The sequence below is a fragment of the Salmo salar genome, chromosome ssa26 (genome assembly GCF_905237065.1).
Source record: "Salmo salar chromosome ssa26, Ssal_v3.1, whole genome shotgun sequence".
Classification (NCBI taxonomy): domain Eukaryota; kingdom Metazoa; phylum Chordata; class Actinopteri; order Salmoniformes; family Salmonidae; genus Salmo; species Salmo salar.
Window position 1 is genome coordinate 21,961,212 of NC_059467.1, and position 22,694 is coordinate 21,983,905.

Genomic DNA, 22,694 nt, shown 5'->3' on the forward strand with positions numbered 1-22,694 from the left:
AAAACCCTTAAAATGCAAGGAAAATTATGTATATTATTGGAATTTTAAGTCTATTGTGCATTGAAAAACTGCAAGGTCAAGGTTACAGAGTATGGTTTTGAATATACTGTAATTAAAAAACGTATATGTAATCCTTTATTACCTAATAGGGGATATGATTATAAGCATATTTCAGTGTCTGTAAGCAAACGATCACACTTTCAGTGTCACTGTGAAATAAATTCATGTCAGCTCCTGTCAATGGAGTTCATTCCATTGGCCATTGGGGAATAAACGGACAAGCCACTTAAACTGCGGTCATGCCCTCTGACCCCTGCCTGCTCTAGAGGGCCCTGGGGAGACACTTAATAGCACTGACATCTAGGATTCTAACAGGTCCCTCTCTGAATCACATTCCAAGCATCGAAACCCGTCATCCCATCGTCAAAGTCATATTTTCTATACACTGTATTGTTATATTGAGTTGATGAAAGCTATATTCGACATCATTCCTGAATATGAAGTACAGACACTTTTTAAGTACCTGCATTTCAACTTAACATTGCCCATTCGTTCCCCATGAACTGTCTGGTATCATAGAATGAAATGTAGAATTTAGGATAAAACTCTTTACATAAAAATACATATTATGAAAGGTTAAATTGATTACAATAGATGGGTAGTTATAGATTCACTGGATAAATTGTATGGGAATAAATAGAGAAGTATAAGGAATATCAATCTTCATTTTATAAACTATCTACAAACTAGTTAATTGTCTATAAACTATGTAAACACATCATCAACTACTGTATTTATAAACCTTTTAAAATAGCTATTTGTTTTCTTACTTGCCTGTTATCTATTCCAAGTTTAGGGAACTACAATGTTTTAAAACACCCCAGGTTTGTTGTGAGCAGGACATGTTGATAAGCACGTGTCACTTTATTGGTCTTTGCCGGGTCAAGCTGTCATAACCCTCTCTGGCTGGCGCATCCATCCAGCCCTGTTTGGCACTGGACTTGGAGATGGGATTGTCAGCAATAGACTCACACTCAGCTTACTGCTTGATCCCCTCCTGATACTAAAACACAATAAAGTGCACATTTATGATCATTTCTGTCATTGTGTTTTAATTTCACCAAATTACATTCAGAGTGTTTTCTGAATGCTGTGGCTATTTGGGATAGCAAAATGTCTGCATTTTGGCGTAAATTAATACACATTTACCGACAAAAGAATGTGCAATAAACAATATTTTATTTGAACACTCACCCTAATTTTACCTTATGCAAAGCAATCCATAAACGTTTTATTGTAGGCTGTTGCATCAGCAATTAAACCTCCTTTAGGGAAGTAAACTCAACTGACTAGAATGTAAAGCTAGTATAGTGTTCACGTATAGGGTATCTGAAGCGCTAATACATGGAGGCAAAATGTTACAAGTACGTATTATTTTGAGATGTTCTACTGTAGGCACTCTAGAAATCTATGCTAATAAACGATTCATAAAGATGTATCGACATTATATTCTTAAACCTTCCATTTGTATAGGCTAGATGTTTCATTAAAAAGGTGTCAGAGATAGGTGGCCCATGACATCAAGCTCGTCATAAAAACAATATGTGAGAGAGTCAAAGAAGTAGCCAGCCGATCTATGGGCAAACGAAAGCGACTTCAGTTGGAACGGTCGAAAATAAAATATAACTTTTGATAACCGTATTGGATATATTTAGAATAAGAAATCACTTGAGGTATTTTGGCATCAACTAAACGTACGATTGGAGTGTGTTTCGGGCTAATCTATGACCAAATGTCAGTGACCAATGCAAATTATTCCCAACGTGGACGCGACTAATATTGCAGAAAAGACATAGCCGAAAATTAGTTGTCAGACACATGATCAATATCATTGCTTTACAGACAGGTTAAGCACAACACAAAATTAAATAATTCGCTACTTACCTTAATCGCAGGCTTTATGAAAGCAATGATTCGTGATTTAAAAACATCTTAAATTCAGATGTAGGCCTAGCCTATTAATTTGGGTAGAATGTATTTGATTTTCAGATTCTTTTTTTCGGCGGTCAATTCACGATGAAGCATCTTTGAGGGGAACGACGAGTTTCTTGTTTTGAGTCGACGAGTCTGTGCTATCCAGTCTGAAATCAAATGGCGAATGATTGGCGATACTCTATAGAATTTAAAGAGCAATTAACAATTAAATGTTCAAAACAACAACGCCGTCTGACCGAGAGGGAGTTAGCTCAAGGAGAGAAACTTCTGCAGGAGCATGTCTGTATTCTGCACCACTGTGTCTCAACCGGCTCGCTCAACTTCTAGACTTTCACTGTTTCTCTCTTTTTTGATTCACGTCTATTTTCTTTGCATGTTATTATGCCTTTGCACTTTAGATTTCGTCCAATCCATTAGCATGATTTCATTTCTCTCAGCGTATGCCTTATTATGTTTTTGCGGAATCATTTTAGATTATGTTCAATGTTTCTCAGCAATTTCGTGTCATCTGTCACTCAAAAGGCATAGGCAAAAAATGTATATGAAAGCAGTTACCGATCAAAGACCAAAAAACCTGAGAGCTTAGAATCCTTGGTAAGCTACTTTTTATTTATTTTAGGCTACTTCAGAAGACTTCATGAGGATGGTCTGTTTATGTCCAAACGGTTGTAGGCCTGTATTCACATTTCAAAATAAGGCATAATATTCACACTCATCTGGTAAATAGAAGATCCAGACCGATCTACCAACAGCTTTCTATTGTGGTGTGCTTTCCAAGGTGCTGATACACATACTGTCTTTAACAGCAACATACTGTCGTTCTCAGAGTCTGTGTCTCTAGGCTGCGTTTAGACAGGCAGCCCAAATCTGATCTGTTTTTCACTTATTAGTCTTTTGGCCAATCAAATAATCTCTGAAAAAGATTTGATGTGAAAAGATCCGATGTGATTGGTCTAAAAAAATGCAGAATTGGGCTGCCTGTCTAAATGCAGACATATACACTTCAATATCAATAATTTCTGTATTTCCAATAAAAAAAACAATGGAATCTTTTAGACATCTGTTGTATTATTTATTCTGCATACACATTCAATTCAAACAGCACAGAAGTCATGACAAGTCAGAACTCAATTACAAAAACATGTTTTGTAACACGTTTGTGTACAAGTATGTGTCCCTTTCTTTATTGCAGGTATGTTCAAAACTGTCTATCTCTCTGAATAAGGATAATAGTAGTAATCAGGCAATGAGACGGCTATTAATCTGACTGCTTCAATACTGTATCCAACACATTTCATGTTGAACATTCCCTGATCACTATGAACACATGCAGATAATATTTGTAATAGGAAAAATGCAGCATTTGATGGATATACAGTAAATGGATGGAATCTTCACCAAACAATGTCTTTCTTTTCACTGTGACAGTCAAACATTAAACAACATTTGCAATACAGCCAGAGGGTGAGTCATTCACATTTATTTGCATAGAGTAGTCAGTTCTATTCATAAAGTAACTAATTGCACATGACAGAGGGTAGACATCCAGAGAGCTTCTCTTGTAAACAGCCCACACATTAGGGCACTGTAGTGCTTCTCTGAAGCCCAGTACACTCCAGAGATCTCTATAGAGTACAATAGGGACCAAACCACACACACACACACACACACACACACACACACACACACGCACACGCACCCACACCTGTCCTTAAATGAAATTATGAACACATGTTGATCACATCCCTTTGGATTTCACATCATACACACATTGTCTTACATTCTGCTGTAATGTTAAAAGTTATGTTGAAACTATACACTCTCAGCTGGGGAAAAGAGAACATTGATTACCCAAGTGCAATATATCAGCAGATAATCTGTGCGCAACTTCTGCAAACAATGTCTTCAAATATCTCCAAACATTGTCCTTACAGTAAATATCTCCAAACATTGTCCTTACAGTAAATATCTCCAAACATTGTCCTTACAGTAAATATCTCCAAACATTGTCCTTACAGTAAATATCTCCAAACATTGTCCTTACAGTAAATATCTCCAATCATTGTCCTTACAGTAAATATCTCCAAACATTGTCTGTTAACTTTAGGGGGGATTCTTCAGTGCCCTCATTTCTCAGTGTTTGACTGGAGAGGATGCCAATGAGGAAGGGCCCAGGTCCCAGGGCTCAGGTCCCAGGGCTCAGGGCTCAGGTCCCAGGGCTCAGGGCCCAGGGCTCAGGGCTCAGGGCCCAGGGCTCAGGTCCCAGGGCTCAGGGCTCAGGTCCCAGGGCTCAGGGCTCAGGTCCCAGGGCTCAGGGCCCAGGGCTCAGGGCCCAGGGCTCAGGGCTCAGGTCCCAGGGCCCAGGGCCCAGGGCTCAGGTCCCAGGGCTCAGGGCTCAGGTCCCAGGGCTCAGGGCTCAGGTCCCAGGGCTCAGGGCCCAGGGCTCAGGGCTCAGGTCCCAGGGCTCAGGGCTCAGGTCCCAGGGCTCAGGGCCCAGGGCTCAGGGCCCAGGGCTCAGGGCTCAGGTCCCAGGGCTCAGGTCCCAGGGCTCAGGGCTGATTGAAGAGGCTTCCCCTGGAGGTTGTCAACATCTGCAGGACCTGGAGACACAGAGATCAGAAACAACATGTAAGTCACCCACGTCACATTGCTTAACACAGGAACACAGGACAAGCTAATTGGCTAACTAAACAGTGAGCAGTATCTGAGTATTGTTTTAGGTCACAGTAAGATGGAGGGATGACAATGATCTTGGGCTTGACGCTTGATGGAATCTAGTTTGGAAGCAGAGAATGTGTCAGTCAGTGACTGATTGGTTAAAAAAGAAATACAGTCTTCCATCTATTTCTACATTCAAAACACATTAACACCAGTTTCGGTACTTGGAGTACGCCAATAGAAATGTTATGAATAATAAGGACAATTGTGTTACAGTATGTGCAAAGCAATTTCAGAGTGGATAGAAACAGAAAAGGGACAGATTTTACCAATACAAAGACTCATTGTGAATTCATGTGGGATATTAAGGTTCTCGGATAACTGTGTTTATTGCTTCATCCTTAACTGTCATCAGCTTAACAACTAAGACAAATCTAGCAGCCTCTCATCAAGTTTTGAATATACACAGGGGCAGTCTACCCGCACCATTACCAATTTCACCAAATTATATATAGAGAGGTTTCTGGACAATTTAATCCCACTGGGGGACTTGGCCAGACCCTTTCTCTGTCCATTTTCACCCTCTCCCTTATTCAAGCCCCCTCTTTTTTTCTCTGCCTCCACAATGCGGGATCTCTCCCTCTTTCTTTTTTATGTTCTCTCATATATTTTTTTCTCTGCGGCTCCCCCCCCCGCCAAACCCTCAGACAGCATGCAGCTTATGCAAATCATCAGCCTTTTATACTCAATACTCGTCTTCAGTCCTGAATGAGACCTCAACAAAACACACACACACACACACACACACACACACACACACACACCTCAGGTTCATTTAAAATGTACAAATACACATAGCCCCCAGTGTTCTCACTCAAAGTCTTTAGCGCCATTCCAGTCGATTTGGATTTGAAAGCCCCAACCTGACTGGATGAGCTCCCGGCTAGTAGGGTAAGAAGAGGCAGACAGATGAGAGGGTCCTGCTTCTACTGTCCCAGAGAGGGAGGGAGGGATGCATAGGAGAGACAGGGTGGGAGAAAGATGGAGGGAGAGTGAAGGAGACAGGGAGGTAAGGAGTGAGTGATGGAGGGAGGGGGAGAGGGGAGTCTGATGAATATAAAATGTTCTCTGTGTTGCTGTGTTCCCATGTTCCCAGGCTCTGAGCTGTGTGCTAGAGGACAGGAGGGGGGCGGGAGGGGGACAGGAGGGGGGCGGGAGGGGGACAAGAGGGGACCAGAGTGGAGGGACAGGGTGCCTTTGCCCAGCTGTAAGGGGGACCTAAGGGACTTCTCACACACTTTCTGACAGGCTGTCCCTTTCACCAGCACATAGCTGGGCCCGCCAGGCCTGCTACCATAACAACGCCGCAGCCCCTCTGTCATAGCAACGCCACGGAAACACCACAGAACACTGGGCTCCCCCAGTCTGCCTTGGACATGACCATGAGGAGAGAGGATGGGAGGGGGAGTTGACAAAAGTAGATGAAGAAGTACTGAATGTGAATCAGAGTCTAGACATTCCCACCGCTGTGAACTTGAACTTGACAGACAGCCTGAAATGTTCACAGGCCGTGTGAGTGATGGGCAGATAGAGAGATACAAGCAGTACAATGGAGGTGCAGACTATCTAGTGATACATTTCCTTAACCTTTTTCTAAATGATCCCACAATAAATGGATACAACATGCCTGTCTAACATTTATGTTGAAGTGGTCATTAAAACTTGTTTGGTTGACCAATTGGTTGCCCGCATTTGGTGAATACACCATAGCCTTTAGCTAGGGCTGTTATGGCCGCTGTCTCCATACTAATGCCTGTAAGCTGAGGCAGGCCCATGTCTGGGGTCCAGGCTGTTTATGGCCACTGGACCGTGGGAAGAAAAGAGATGTGAAAGGTCCCCTGTTGCCGTTACAAAGCTGAGAACAACCCTTGGTGGGATAATCGCATTTATCCCCAGATTAAGACGAGATCGCAGCTGAGGTATTCTCACAGGGGGAGAGGAGAGGGAGCGTAAAACATACAATCCTTAGACAAAGCTCAGAGTAGGGTGTGTGATTCAGTCCCTTTTATGGACAGGTTATAACATTGAATGTGATGGAAGATGACTTCGCAATTGAATTGTGTTTGTCTGAACCCACCAGTCAGTTGTTAATTCTGCCTGGATCATGGTGAAAAAACTGGCTTGATACATTGGTTGTGTTTAGCAGGGGGATCTTGATAAAATCCACAAGGCTTCAGCGACAGTCATTCACAGTACAATGTGGGATGTGGGATGTGGGAACCACAGTTCAGTGGAGGTGAAACAGAAGCTTTCACAGCCATCATTCTATTCTTATTGTTAGCTCATTCTCTAACAGCCCACTTGACCTCATGAGAAATGGGAGAATAGAGCTACGGTAACACTCTGGAAAGAAAGAACTCATTTTATAGTCATAACCCAAGTATGATCGGTATCTTGCATTTGATTCAGATTGAGCTCCTTAGTGGGATAATACAAGGTGGTTCCAGACAGCTCCCAGACCCCTGTTCACCCTGTCTATTAATATGCCAGCTGCAGCCTCTGCCACATGGAAACACAGACAGACACACAGAGGCAGACAGTACAGTCCCTCCCCCAACACACACACTGACTGTCCACACACACATATAAACACACAGAAGTGTTAATAAGTGCATAAATACACACATGCACGCACACACACACACACACACACACACACACACACACATCCTCCCCACCACGTTACATTCTGAATGGATAAGCCTGTTAACGCTCAAACATAATTTCTCTCTCATTACCACTGTTTCAAACGTGATATTTAAGTGAGCTCTTCTGTGCTATCCCTCTCACATTCTCTGTCATTACTTTTGTTTACCTCTCATTCCTTAGTTCCTGCATACATTATCACCTACTATCTTCATTGTCTGTATGCTTTGCTGTGAAATATTGTTGTCTGCCCCTTGGTAAAAAACAACAACTTCTCTCCCTCCTTTCTCTCTCATTTTACCTCTGGCTGCCTCCTTTTACAGGGTAATATATTGTGATTGCCGTTTAATGAATAGCCTGTCTGTGGTAGAAGGGGAATCAAGCACACAGTCTGCCACCCAGCTCAAATGTAACACGACATACTCAGTGCCAATTTGTTAATCCATACTTATTGGAAAATCTAACAAATTATGCTTTTTTAAATCCTAAGATTCTGTAAAGATATTATGTCTGGGAATTATTGAGAATTGTTCTCCCATAAACAACCATTAATATGCTGGCTGTTATAGACACAAGGTAGTTGAAGCAGGGGGGCAGTAACCCCCAGCGTACTCAGTGAGTTAAGATATGTTTAGGTTTTCCAACATTGTAACTATGAATTATGTTTTTAACACATGCATCTGACTATCCTTTAAGTTATTATTTTAACAGTGCAGCATAATTTCAAAAATAGCTAATTTAGGGCATTAAACTAATTTGATAATTTGTGCAAACACACGCACACACACACACACACACACACACACACACACACACACACACACACACACACACACACACACACACACACACACACACACATTCACTAACACACACAGACATAAATACATAGAAAAACGGGGGGAGAGGGGCTGCTTTTCCATGGGGCACTCTCATGGTTTTGGCGCTAATGCAGGCATCTGGCAGTGTCTGGTCTGGAGCGTCTTTCCCACCCCATTACCCCCTGTGTCTCCTGCAGCACCCACCCACACAATGGTGGGAAAGAGGGGTGGTGGACCTCCGTCAAGAGCTCCCCTCACAAAGCAGTCATTGTGGAGGGGAGCCAGGAGCAGAATGATAATGTGGACTCCATCTACTGTTTACCAACAGGCAGACTAGCTACAGACAGACAGCTGCAGTACACAGTGCACTACACCGACCTGCAGCCCTGCAGCCCAGGCTTAAAGATCACAGCTCACTGTTTCTCTCTGCTCTCCCTTGTGCCAGGGGCTAAAAGTAACACTTAACAGGAATCTGTATGGTTGTTTTGTATGTGTGTGTGTGTGTGTGTGTGTGTGTGTGTGTGTGTGTGTGTGTGTGTGTGTGTGTGTGTGTGTGTATGTGTGTGTGTGTGTGTGTGTGTGTTTCACGTGTGCATTTCAGACTTCCGTGTTTATGGGCACCCTACAATGTGGCATTAGTCACATTGCGGAAAGATAGCATTGTCCCATGCTCTTATAGAACACATTTAAATTCAGCCAGTTCACCTGTGACACAAGTCAATATTAGACATCCATCCATGTCTGAGGACATCGGGAGATGATGTGGAAACCGGCCACCAGGGGCAACATTGAGTGCTTTTACCGGCAAGTAGGTTTGGGATGGCTAGGGCGTTGTGGACTGGGATGGCGGATGGGCTTAAAGTTGCATGTTCTAATCCAGCGATAGAAAGTTGTTTTTTAAGATTTTTGTTTTAAACCGATCCCAAACCTTAAACCTTACCTTAACCATTCTGAGTTAATGCCTAACCTTAAGATTTTGAAGTTAATGCCTAAACTTAACCTTAAACACTTCAAAATTTGACGTTTGAGAAACATGGATGAACGTCTAATTCTGACGTGAGACTGTGAGAGCTTGTTGTTCAAATCAACGTGTTTTGGTTCACACAGCCAATGTCTAATTAAAACGTGCATCTACTCGGCACATGTGCATGCAGAATGCAACATCACCAGTCATTACAGTAAAAACCTGGTGCTGTCCTAGGTGCTGAATTAGATTCCAATGCTACTGCATTCACTGACAAACCACTGATTACATACTGTACCACTGGCTCCCACCACATCACCACCAAATAATTAACTGTGTCCAGCGTTAACAATCAGGGTTAAAGAGAATGGGGAGATATGCATGTAGACTACTGTAACAGCAATAGTCTTCTTCATTAGCGGGGAACTAGGCCATATGAAATCAATCCACCCAACGAAAACAAAGAGATCAGTCATGTTTACAGATTTCAAAACCTTTAAACCTGTCAACCAGGAGGATTATAGACAGAGCATTCTCTATATCACCCCCCAATTAGTAGTAAGAATCATCCATGTACAAGTCCACTGTCTCTGAGTAAATGGGACATGAAGCATCTGGATCAAAATACGTCTATTTTAGTCCCACAGTCAGTCTGAAACGGAACAGTCTTTTTATCTGCGTTCATGTGTTGAAAGTACAATATACAGTAAACGAGAATTTTATGACAGATATATGGTGGAAAAGGATCACTGTAAGAACTTCTCTCACATGAATGCAAAATGACTCACATCCGTGCTCTGTGCAGAATAGTTGCTATGGCACCTAATCCACATAGTGGAAATGATTAATTAATTGATACAAGGCAGATGTGATAGCATTTGAACACAGGAATAGACTTAACAAAGCATATTCAATGTCATAGGCATTTACCTTGGACGCACGCGCGCACACACACACACACACACACACACACACACACACACACACACACACACACACACACACACACACACACTTATCATCATATTTACATCAAATGCTATTAATTATGAGATTCCCTACAATTGATCGTAGGTTTAATTTACACATTGTGTGTAAAGCTAGTCCTTTGCTTCATCCAGTAAGCTATTTTATGTCTGCCCATCCCTGTATTCCACGCAGTGACACATCTGCGATGGAGGCCTTGAGAATATGCAAATCAGGTATGAGGAGGCCCCTCCCCCCTATGGAGAGACTGCTAGTCTAATTAAAGCTTGCTTGGGCATTAAAGGCACAGTTACCCTTTGTTGTATTAAATGCATAGTGGATTTCCTTCATCATATTAAAGGCACATTCTTTCTTTGTTATGTTAAAGCTACAGTAATCTTTGATTGTACTAAAATACATAGTGGTTATTCATTTATCATCCCATGTACTGTACATGATGATGAATACATGCGAATATGGGTAGGCTAGGCTACTGTAGATCTTTCATCCAATGCATGTAAGATGTTTAATCACTCAACAAGCATTGTGATTTTATTTTTGTTTGTGCAAACAATTAAGCATACATTTTTTGGAATACAAATAAATGTTTCTCCAAATGAATGCTATTTCCCTACAAGATTTTGTGGGGTATTATACCTTAATCAAAATCAAATACAAACATAATATAACATATGATGTCAGGTGGAATGTGTCTATAGGCCTATTTTTTGTAATTAAATTAAATCATAATTTAACAAATGACATTATATTTAACATATATGAGGCATTAGTCTATATGTATTATAAGTCACTCTCTCTTTGTATCTGGTGTGGTTTTGTTTGGCTGCCATAAAGGCTTCATAAAAAGATACCCCACTGTAAGGGATGATCTACACTGGCTTTTACATTTCATTACTTACAGTAAAGGGACTTCAGGATTTAGGGGATATTCGGTTAAACTGGATATTTTTACATTTGGCAAAAATTAATCCCACATTTTCCACTTTGCTGTCGCATGTCTCGTGCAGCTAAACCCCACGTGCATACAAGGCTGCAGCGCGCACCTCTAATGTGCTGCTGTGCCTTTAAAGAGGGCTCTGCATTCTCTCCTCGTTTCTATGCAATTATGTTAATATGCAGAGCTTGTCTGGTGCTCTTCATTAACGGCTGCAGTTGCATCATTGTTTCCTTTATTTGTTATCTCTGTAAAGCCAATGATTCAGTAACAGGCTATATTTGGGTGTTTTCTTCCTTATAAATATGTGGTCTTTAATAGTGATGGATGAAGTAGGCCGTATGTAAAGCCTTTTTATAAATATTAGCGTTTATTTGTGGGTTTTCTATTGCAACAAATGATCCTATCTCAAGGTCGTGATTTGCATCCGGTTTGTGTTGGACATCGGTTTCTAAATAGGCAGACAAGGTCCTACCTTCAGTGAGTATGCAAATAATTTATTGTTCAGAAGAATATGATTATTTATTTTTGATATAAAATATTTTCAGTACATTGTGAGATTAAATACATTTGATATTGCCATGCAGTCTCTGTAATATTAGACTTTATGAAATTCCGTTTTATACTAACGTTATATCAACCACATAACCTACATTAGGTAGCCTACCCTTTTTTCATTTATCATGCCATATTCATATTCCTAGCTTGTTAACATAATTGTCCAGCTAATTGTCTCAACGTGTAATTTCTAAGTTGCATAGCAACAGCAGTATGTGCAATGAAAGCAATGACCTGCTCTGATCATTAGAATCATTTCATCCTGTACTCTGACCAACAGACATATTTTTAGTTCAAGGTGAGGTGCCTATAAGGTAAACTTCAATACCTATGTCTTCTCAAACTATTATAGAAACATCTATAGTGTATAGAAATATATTCTATAGAAATACATTTGCCATGTTATATTGACTGATAATTTAAAGCTATGAAAAATCATACTCCAATTATAGTCTTCACCATAACCCAGATGATAATATAAACAGAACATGTCGTACAGTACACCATCCAACATGACTGGTAGGCCTAGCCTACAGTACTGTCAATCGTGTTTCCCTCTCTATGATAAACACACAGATACAATCATAGTTGCTGTTGTCTTATTTTGTGAATATGCACCTTTTTCATGACAGATGTAAATAAAAGAAAGTGCTGGTAATAAGGATATATAAATTGTAGTTAATCTCTGTTATACATAAAGACAACATCTGAAATAACTGAAACTAATTTGGGCTAAATGAGTCACCTCCTGTTCACATTTGTCATTTTTGAATAGTTTATAGCCTAATATCAAATACCCAAAGTGACCAAGAGTGGAAGTAAACAATGAAGTACAATGATGGAAAATTAAAAGGCTTTGTATTTTGTAATTCCATGTGCAACGTAAGCAATATCCACATCTTTGAAATTACAGTATATACAGGAATAAATGTAGCTCCAAGACATATGGTAGGGTGCATATGAATGTGCATATTATATACAATAGTCGTGAAACATAGAAGATGTACGTAGGTAGGAGACACATTATAGTGAGGCATGAATGCATACACGATAGACGTATCATGAGTGAGACAGAAGTTGTAGGCTAAGAAAACAGTGGGTTTAGATGTGAGACACATATGCAAGATGTATGTATGAGACAAACAGCGGTTTGAGATGTGAGGGTTGATTGTAGGTTTGAGACAGATTGAAGGTGTAATGACTAAAGAGTGAGCTAGCTCTGCTCTGTGGCCAAAGGCCACGCTAGCTCTGCTCTGTGGCCGAAGGCCACAAGGACATCATCATCATCTCACATGACCAGATTTATGCAACCTGAGAGTGCAAGGATTGTGTGTGTGTGTGTGTGTGTGTGTGTGTGTGTGTGTGTGTGTGTGTGTGTGTGTGTGTGTGAGAGAAAAATACATGTTCAAAATTAGGATTAGTTAAGAGATAAATATTTATTCATATAGAAATGCTAGTATTTAATGTGGTGTATTGTAAAAAAATAAAAAACTGATTGTCTGTTGCAATGTGTGCTGAATGCACATTACAATCAAAAAATCATACAAGGCTATTGTCAGTTCGTTAATGCAATGCCTCGTTAACATCTAAACAGTAATGGATGGGGCTGCTTTTTCTCTAGCCTACAAGCGTTCATTTATCTAATATCTCCTAAGCCCTGCCACACTCGTTAGCCCGTTCAGACTGGAGAGGGTAAGATGAGAGGGCTGACAGAGGCTAGCCTACTGATGAGGGGAGTGATGGATAAAAGCCTGATAGAACCAATGGTGCAGCCAGCCCTACCTCATGCCAACACAGCCATTTTAGGAGCAGCAGCAAGACTCTCCATCAAGATGGCTTCCGTAGCTCAGCCCCAGTCAGTCACACAGAGTCCTCTGGCTGCCTGCGAGGGGGGCCGCTCTAACTGGCAGCTCCTTTGTCCCCGTTGGCACAGGGTGGAGGCATCTCGCCCGTCCTTTTCTCCGGGGGCACAGATGGCACCAAAGGCTTCCGGTGATGGAGATTTAAGGGAAGAGGGACAAGGGGGTTGGCCTTTTTCTTCCCCTCCTGCTTTCAGTTTTTTTGTGACGACTGTGCCACTTTCCCCTTGCTCAATCCAGACCTGGTGTGAATGGCTGGCAGTCACTGTGGAGGAAATAAAGCACAAAACAGACCCCCTTTTATCACTGCCATGGCAACTACCACATAATCTGTCTTTAGGGAAATAAAAGGACAGAATAACTGTAATTCCTTTGTATCCGACAGTCACACCACTACAAGGTACTAGACTCTGGGTGAAGCTTTTTATGGTAATCTTAATAGAGTGAAGAATTAAAACAGTCTGGTTATTTGACACAAGCAATGGTGTACAGTAGGCTGTATGGCATATATTGCACTGGCTTTGTGCTACCCATAGTGGCTGCAATGTTGCTTTAGTGTGTATGTGAGCCTGCTGTCGTTTCTGACCGTGGGAGGGGGTCCGTGTATTAGAGACAATAGAGAACGAGCCGCTCTCAACATGGTTAATTAATTAAAGGGGTTGCCAGCTCGTCAGAGAGTGGTTAGATGCCAGGGAGAAAAAACATTACCCGCCAGCCACCCTACATCTTTCCAGCACAAAATGCTTTGTGTTGTGGTGCGTTGTCCCGTTTAGCAGATGGTCTGGTGTAAAGAGTGTACTTGTTCATCAATAGTTATTTATCTCACAAAAAGATTCATGATTAAATTGATGTAAAAGACACTCGTAATACTAATTTCTATTTTAGCGTTCCAATCTATGCCTTCATGAATAAAAGGAGGAAATATAGTTTCAGGCTGTAAGATGTACTCAGAATAGCAATCTCCTTGCTACTGTGTCAGGTCAAATGAATTTAGCGTCCATAAAGGAGGTTATTCTATGATTAGCCTATAAAAGCAGAGAATGAGAGAGGGAGTGGGAGATGGAGACTGTAGTTCCTCCATCTTCAGGGAGAATGCATTTTTGAAGATCAGTGAGGAACGTGGGTGGTGGGTGGGTGGCGGGTCGGAAAACAAAACCCAGATGAGATGAAATAGACAGACAGCCTCTTTGTAAACAGAATGGATTCAGAGGAAAGAAGTGGCTCATGCAGATGCTGAAGTTTCAGCGTTTTTTCTCCTTTACTCCTCTGCTCTTTCCTTCTTTCTGTAGTACAAAGCTGAAGGCAGCAGCGTCAGAACCTGACGACTACAGGGAGCAGGCTCAGATCTGGGTCACACTGCCACCAGCACAAACCAGGAACATACTGGAGCTTTTACACATCTTCATCTCCACCAAGGCTCCCATGGAGGCATAGAGAAACCTGAAGCCAAGAGGCACAGAGCTGCATCCGAGCACCTGTCATTCACACCCCCATTGGTTCATGTTCATGTTCTGTTTTCAACCTCTCTCTCATATTCTCTCCTCTCATCATGCCTCTCTATATCTGCCATTAGGTGTTACTCTACCATATAATATGCACATGTACTGTATACCTTACTTACCATTTAGTAGACAGTTTGTGTTGTTCATACTGCAGAGTTTGTGGGTGTATCTCAGGCAGCCACTGCAGTGACAAGGGCACTGGATCAACCTTTGACAATAACAAAGACATTTCCAAATACAATACAACACAATAGTGCAACAACAAAAAAGCTAAACGTATCCATTAAAACAATACGCTTGAATTCTCATCACTAACATTCAGCATCAATTTATTTGATCATTGTCAGGTTATAGAATAGTCATGCCAAGGGTTTTTCTACAACAGGCAAAGGACACGTTTATATGGATTAGACCTAGAGAAGAACAGAGTGGTGAGATAGGTGTGGTTGAATTAGATAATGTCTCCATTCTTCTTTGTTGGGACTTGTATGGACCAGAGCCTGCATTACAGTTAATGATGAGGAGATTCAGATAGGCAGGCTGGAGGTGGTGGACACAAGGCTTTTGTTTTGAGTGTAGTAGAGGTACAATCAGAATGCAGTTAGTGAAGAAAGGTGAAGGTACAATAAATAATAATAGATGGATATTTTAAACATAAATTGAGATTGATTAGAATACAAAGTGTTCAAATCAAGTGAGTTAATAGTAGTTGTTCATTTCCATCATCAACAACTAGCATACTCTCAGTATTAAAAGACCTGAGGAGGAATTTAGAAATCGGGCTAAACTTGGATAATGTAAAGCTCACAATAGACGTCAAGAAGATGCGTTTTTGGTTAAGGACGAGATTATCAGAGTAGCGACTTGTAGGCCCTACGTCACTGTGTTGACCAGTGGAAATTCTAAATTGTCTGGTGACACACTAGAATGGAGAGATCCGGCCAGTCGTGGGAAAAGCTCGCTCGGACGTTTCACAAATCCAGCGTATAGCCTCCTTTACTGAATCAAACCAATTAGCCAGGAGCGCGCTCCAGCCATTGAGCGCCACTGCAGGCTCTGAGAGGAGTTGTTGGTTGAATGAAAATGCATCCCCGGATTTGGTTCTCCAAGAGAAGCTATAGAAGTGACCTTTTGAGGGACAGCTATAGCACCGTGAGGCAGAAAGTCCAAATTGAGACACTTGAATAATTTGGGCCGATTAGGTGTGCGCACAATGCGTAAATGTATTATGTGACTCACATGGGAGGTATAATGCATTTAAAATCTACAAAAACCATGAATATCTTAAGTGGTCTTCCTTTCTAGACAACACAACTCAAAGTATGCGTTTATGTAATGGCATGGATCGCTTGACTTAATATCGACTGAAATATATCATTAGCCTACGCTTTTCAGAATTTCAGTGCAAGGTGTAGGTAAGGCCTACATAGGTCATCATAATCAGGACAGTCTTTTTCATAGACGTTGGCCTATAGTATGCCTAAATACGTCATAAATGCTAATATCGGACATTTTCTGGAAAATCAAAACGTTTCCACCTGAGACAAGAATGATATCAATATGAGCTACAAATCTTAATCCATTTGATTAAACCTTAATTCAATATGTGTTTGCGTGTGCGTAAACCTGATTTATGCAGTGAGAACTATAAGGAATACAGGCTCAACTGCGGATACTTTGATGCGACAAAGCTTTATTCATATTCATGCGTGAACATCAATTGTTACAGTTCACTCATATGACTGGATAAAGTTATTTATTCCTCTGACCAGAATAAAGGCTTTTTATGAAGTATTTTTCGTTTTAGAAGATGTTTTCGGCAAAATCACTCTAGATGCCTTGCGTGATAATGTAAATGTGTTTATATAAATAAATATATAAAGAGTATTCTTGCTCCAAGCATACTAAACAAAAGTGGGACAAATATACACTTCAATTCACAACATGATTTTTAATCCATTGTTGAAAATGTTGACTTTTCATTTAAAGGCATGCTATAAAGATTATCCTACTTATATTTTGAGAATATATTCTCTAAATGAAATAAGAAAAAGCATTAAAATAATTTCGGGTTGTATCAGGTTTTGAGGAATTCAGAAGTGTTTCAACAGATGTTTATAATAAGTGATTAGGGAAAATTGTTATAACTTACCGGAAAGGCAATGAGGTATTGGCCTGTAATTGCATATCAATTATGTTATTTTGTGTCTTTACTCCCAGACACCATTTATTCCTGTCCGAGTCGCAGGTTTGGAGGACATTCCTACATTCGGTTAGCTAGCTTTATGACGGCCGAGTAACACTCATACAGCTAGATAACCAAAGATAGCAACCGACTCCTCCTCGTACATACTGCCAGAGTATCGTATGGGTTCCACCTAACATGAAAAATAAACATTTTGTTAATGCAATAATTAGCCTAATAATGATATTGCTACCACCAATTGGTATCCATAAATCTGCCCCCTTCCCAAAAAAAGATAATAATAATAAATAGGCCTACATCAATAGAAATATCTCCTATTATTAGTTGATGTGCAGGCCATGGGGTCGATGAATAAGACTCTGTGAAAGGTTTTAATCTGTCTCCATCTCTAACTATTCTCACTGATATAGACCCATGCATGATGACATCGCTAGCATATAGGCCTACAAGCCTGGCCTGGACGTGCAACCAGCTTCCCGCCTTTTGTGAAAGATCCTTAAATTCTGCATAACTTAAATCATCGTCATATTAAATCACAAGTCACTTTAGAGTAAATCGATCAATAGACTCTCAACCAGCGAGGACTTGGCTAACATTGAAATGTTCTATTTATAGGCCTATAGCTCTGCTCCCATACACCATCACCATCTTCACCACTTAACATTCCACTCCCACTACATATCTTATGACAATAATGAGGATCAATTCATGTAAAAACATATCACAGGCGATTTAACTGCATCGATTGACATCATATTTGCAGGCAGTGTATTATAGGCTTAGTGACTTTTCCAGAAAAATTGCCTGTCTATTATGGTAAGGACTGCATGGCACTATGCGATCATTATAATGAAATTATTATTATTATTACTGTCATATTATTATTGGAATCCTTAGTCTATAGGCTATTTATATCTGGATATCATGTAGTTTCTTACCCCTCCTGGAAAAATGTATCTATTTCAAAAGATCATAGAGGACACCCACAATAACACACAAGTAGGCTATTCACTCACTAATTCATTCATTTCTCACAAGAGAGTGTAAAAAAAACAAGCTAAATCATGTCATCAAGAAGAAAGCGTGTAGGCCTTTAGACCATCATTCTTTTACCGGGTTTAGTATTGTGGCTAGTCTATCTATAATGAGCCTTCTGCACATGTTTTAAGACAGACTAACCTCGTGATGAACCCACGTTTCTCTTTATCAGTGCGTCTGACGTCATAGCTTTTAATTGAAAAAGTCACGAATAATAGTGAGCTTGTAAGCAATTTCCAAATAATTTCGATTTAACACATCAATAATTTAACACAACGCAATGTTGTTTGTTATTAATATAATGCAACAATGAAAAGATTGACAGAAATGTATACAACTTTATTGCTATTTTAGAGAATAGCCCAAATAATTGCATATTCTATGTACATTTATTTGTATGTGAAAAGGTGTGGGTGACATTACACATCCTAATGTATGGATGAGGATATTCCTACAAAGCAGTTAGGTTACCAGGCTATAGGCTACATTTGAAACTGCTCAATTTCATCACACCGACTATCTTACTAAATGAATGTAGAAAATAATATAACCAATATACCATATAAATAAAACCCCTAGCAGTATATGCACGACCAAAATTACTGCGTTTATTTCACAGATAGGCCTATACATGTCATAGAGGCTATACAGGGCGATGTAGATCTATCCGCTCTTTCGACTATATAAGCCTAGGCTACAGTTGATCAGATCAAACACAGGTTCATTCGTCCCATAATTAGACAACTTTATGTAGACTAGATCAATTCAAACTCCTTAACACTGTATATATATAATTGATGCACAGAATTGATGGCTGCGATATGATAAACAAAGATGAGTGTCTGCAGCTAGCGGTATGTTATTTAGCCTAAAATAAACTCATATCGACGTCTATTGAATAAGGAATCCTTACTTTTCAATGCGAGGAAATTTGTCCTGGTTATTTTGCCATCCAATGGAGGGCTGCGTATCCGCGTGGAAGTCAGCAGTAAGGGTTCCGGTATAGGATGAGAAGCATATGGCTAGCCTATAGAATAGGTTTTACCGAGGAAATGAAATCAGATTATTTACCTATGAAGAGAGGACATGTGTCTGTACAGAAAACGATAAATGCTTCTCATTCCAAATTCCCCGTTCGAAGCAGGCGGAGGCAGCCGGTTTCTAAAAGCCGCTGTCGATGCTCAAACCTCAAACCTCTGTTTTGGAACGATCCATGTCGAATTGGTGGTTTATTTCCGAGGTTGTGAGATCCCTTAACCATTATTTCACTTCTCTCTCCTGAATGGCATAAGAGATAGTATCTCTCTACGGATTATAAATCAAAGCGCGGTCCTCCCGTGGCCCGTTAGTTTATCCATTGTAGCTCTCCTCCGTGCCTCCGTGCCTCCGTTGCTCTCACTACGCTGAGAGCATAGAGTTTTTTCTCTAAATGCTTCTTCCTCTGACAGTTCTCTCCTGCAGTCACGTCACTCCAGCAGCAAACGGCCCAGTGACCAATCACAGACAGGCTACATAGAGGGGGACGTGTGCGTGTGTGTGTGTGCGCGCGCGGGTGTGTGTCAGGTACAAGAGTGAGCATGCACGTGTGAGTTTAGCATGCTTTGCGCGTATGCCATTATGTGAGAGAGCGCTTTTTCTATTCATTTTTAGTCTATAGGCTACTTGAGAAAATATTACCGCCTGGTTATTACACTATATAAGAAAAATATCGAAAGATTACCCCAAATTTAGGGCAACGGGTAGGCTACAATTTTGTTTGCATGGGCTTTAAGGACGTTTGGTGACTTTTACGCAGATTTATACCTCTGTGTGTGTTGTGTGTGTGTGTGTGTGTGTGTGTGTGTGTGTGCGCTTTATGCAAAATTAGGTAACAGAAATAGCTAAACACCTCTTTAATACCCAAACCATTTAGCCCTTAAAAGCACCTTATAGAGGCAAGCATTATGACAATGTTATTACAACAGTATTATTTGTGTTTATTAGATGCATTTCCCCCCATTAACTCTGTATGAATGTTATTGTATGACGACATACTGAGCTAGGCCTAGTATTGCACAATCCACCTTCGGGTTTTGGTGTGGCAGATTTAAATTAAGCTAATTCGGATGAAATAGGGTGCTAGAATAGGCCTATAACCGAAGGAGAGAGAGGGAATCTATTGAAACTGTATTTTGCCTTGTAGTTCTGTACTTTGATACTATAGGTGCTCAGTCTAAGATGTGCTCTGTGGTAGATGTGCTCAGTAAAGATGCTATACGTCTGTTAATATAATTTCTATGTCTTTATCATATTTATTAGGCTATATTATCCTAGTTTTTTATTATGGCATTTTTTTTCTACAACCGTTTTGGGAAACTGTCCAGGTGGGCTATGGGTTAGTGCGTGCTATGTGATGAGACGTAATCAATGCAGCTTGCTATATCTTCATTTATCAGCTGACCTATTTAGGCCTGCAGTTTACACTTTTAGCGTGAGCATTTTCTTCTCACTAATCCCCCTTTTTTTACCTTCAATGCTTGGCACTCTCCATGTTTCATGTTTGAAAGCAGATATTCTACACCACAACGATCCAGTCCAGCAATCCAATAGGCAATGACAATAGAGAAAATGCAATACTTTATGGAGGGTAAACGATTTTTATGCTTCATGAAATGTTGTGATCTAATTTCTCTAGCTATCAAACCGATTGAAGTTTCAATTAAGTTTGCAATATCACAACCAACAAATCAATTTTAAAGTAACTCAAAAAGCTAGTTGGATTATGTTTTGTGGGTATACAATTTTCCCCAGGCTTGGAAGACGAAATTCTTGAACTTATCTCTGATCTCCTCTCTCCGTTTGGCCCGTCGGACAGGGAAGTAGATAAAATAATATGCAGAGATACTGTAAAAAGTGTACTTTTTTAATGTACCATTTATGTACCATTTATGTACCATTTATGTACCATTTTGGATGGTGGACCAAACAAAGGTAATGCATGATTATACAGCTGTCGGTGATGAAGCACCTTGTAAGAAAATGATCCTGATCATCATGTTTTAAATAGAAATCAATTTATTTACGAGACAATGGAAATAAGGCATAAACAGACAATGGTACGTTCTTTTTTAAAGGCTCCTTGGAGTAGGTATAATAACTGGACAGCCTTGACTGTGCAGTTTGTCTAATGCAAAAAACGAAAATGTTACTGAAGGCATTCTAGTTTTTATTTTTGGTAAAATCATATGGTTAAGCTAGTGTGAAGGAGATAGTCTTTACTTTGCTATTTACTCAATTAGATCACACACACACACACACACACACACACACACACACACACACACACACACACACACACACACACACACACACACACACACACACACACACACACAATCTTTATCTCACACACGTGGAATTTCGAATGGATAAAAATGCATGTCTATTAGCCCATGTGTGTATCATATTCATGAATCGATCATAGACTAATGTCATGGACTAATGTCACGAGGGACTTTGAGGGGTTGATGGCTCAGGCAGTGACAGAACACGTCACTAACGCGGAGAGATCAGGTCAGTTCTTGACCTCTAAACCCTGGGTTTTGTTATAACAAAGTGGTTCTTTCCCTGAGAGTCCGGTCTCTCCATGTAGACAGGGTCATTTAAGGTTAGATTAAGTGCTCGTGTCTCTATAGACGGATGTATTACTAGCTTGTTAACCAGTTGTGCGAGCCATTGTCAGATAAACGATTTTACAATGCATTATCTAAATAAAATGTATGCAGTGATGTTACCCAGGTCAGCCTAAAAATCCATAGCCTATATTCACACATACATTAACCTGCTGAATCTCCAGATCAAATTGTTGAAATATATCCCAAATAGTAGGTTTTTCAATCCGTAAATCGATGACATCGACCAATACTGAGGTGCGTATAGGTTATTTTAATCTTAATTTTATGTCACTGACCCATGGATTGACCGTCATCTAAAAAAGAGGATAGGGCCTATAAGAAATCCATGAATTGGCTTGAACAATGGTCCATTGACTTGGGTTATACCGCCATCTAGCGCTCGGCTGATGTTTTTCATTCCTCGTGTTATACTCTAAAGTCAATGGGATATGCTCTAGGCATAACCTCAGTCTATAACGTTTGTAATCGAAAATGCAATATATAAGCTTAATTGGGCAATTATGATATTTTGTAAACATTAGGCCTATTTCAATTTGTTTCAGGATTGTAATATAGGATTGCGAATTGTTTGTGTCAGATGTTTTGTAATATATCAGAAATGATGGTAGTAAATCACCAAAGTTATGGTCGAGACACAAAAATCCTAATCTTTAATAGATCGTGTATATTTTATATTTCTCCCCCAATGCATATTCTCATCTTCTAAAAAAGTTTACAAACTTCAATCGATATTCTATAAGATATTTTTTCTAATATGCCAATGTAATACACACTAAACCTAGGAATTAGATT

The 22,694-nt window shown here is 40.2% G+C and overlaps 2 long non-coding RNA genes across 2 annotated transcripts; one reads left to right on the forward strand and one right to left on the reverse strand.

Moving 5' to 3' along the window:
• Nucleotides 1-3,050: 3,050 nt before the first annotated feature.
• On the reverse strand, nt 3,051-19,594 carry LOC106587390 (uncharacterized). Its single transcript, XR_001324433.2, has 4 exons — nt 19,142-19,594; nt 15,104-17,362; nt 13,406-13,747; nt 3,051-4,595 (listed from the first exon to the last, which is right to left on the reverse strand). It is a non-coding gene; the product is annotated as an uncharacterized lncRNA (long non-coding RNA).
• On the forward strand, nt 11,266-15,292 carry LOC106587391 (uncharacterized). The gene is made up of 2 exons (XR_001324435.2): nt 11,266-11,545; nt 14,772-15,292. It is a non-coding gene; the product is annotated as an uncharacterized lncRNA (long non-coding RNA).
• Nucleotides 19,595-22,694: the final 3,100 nt, after the last annotated feature.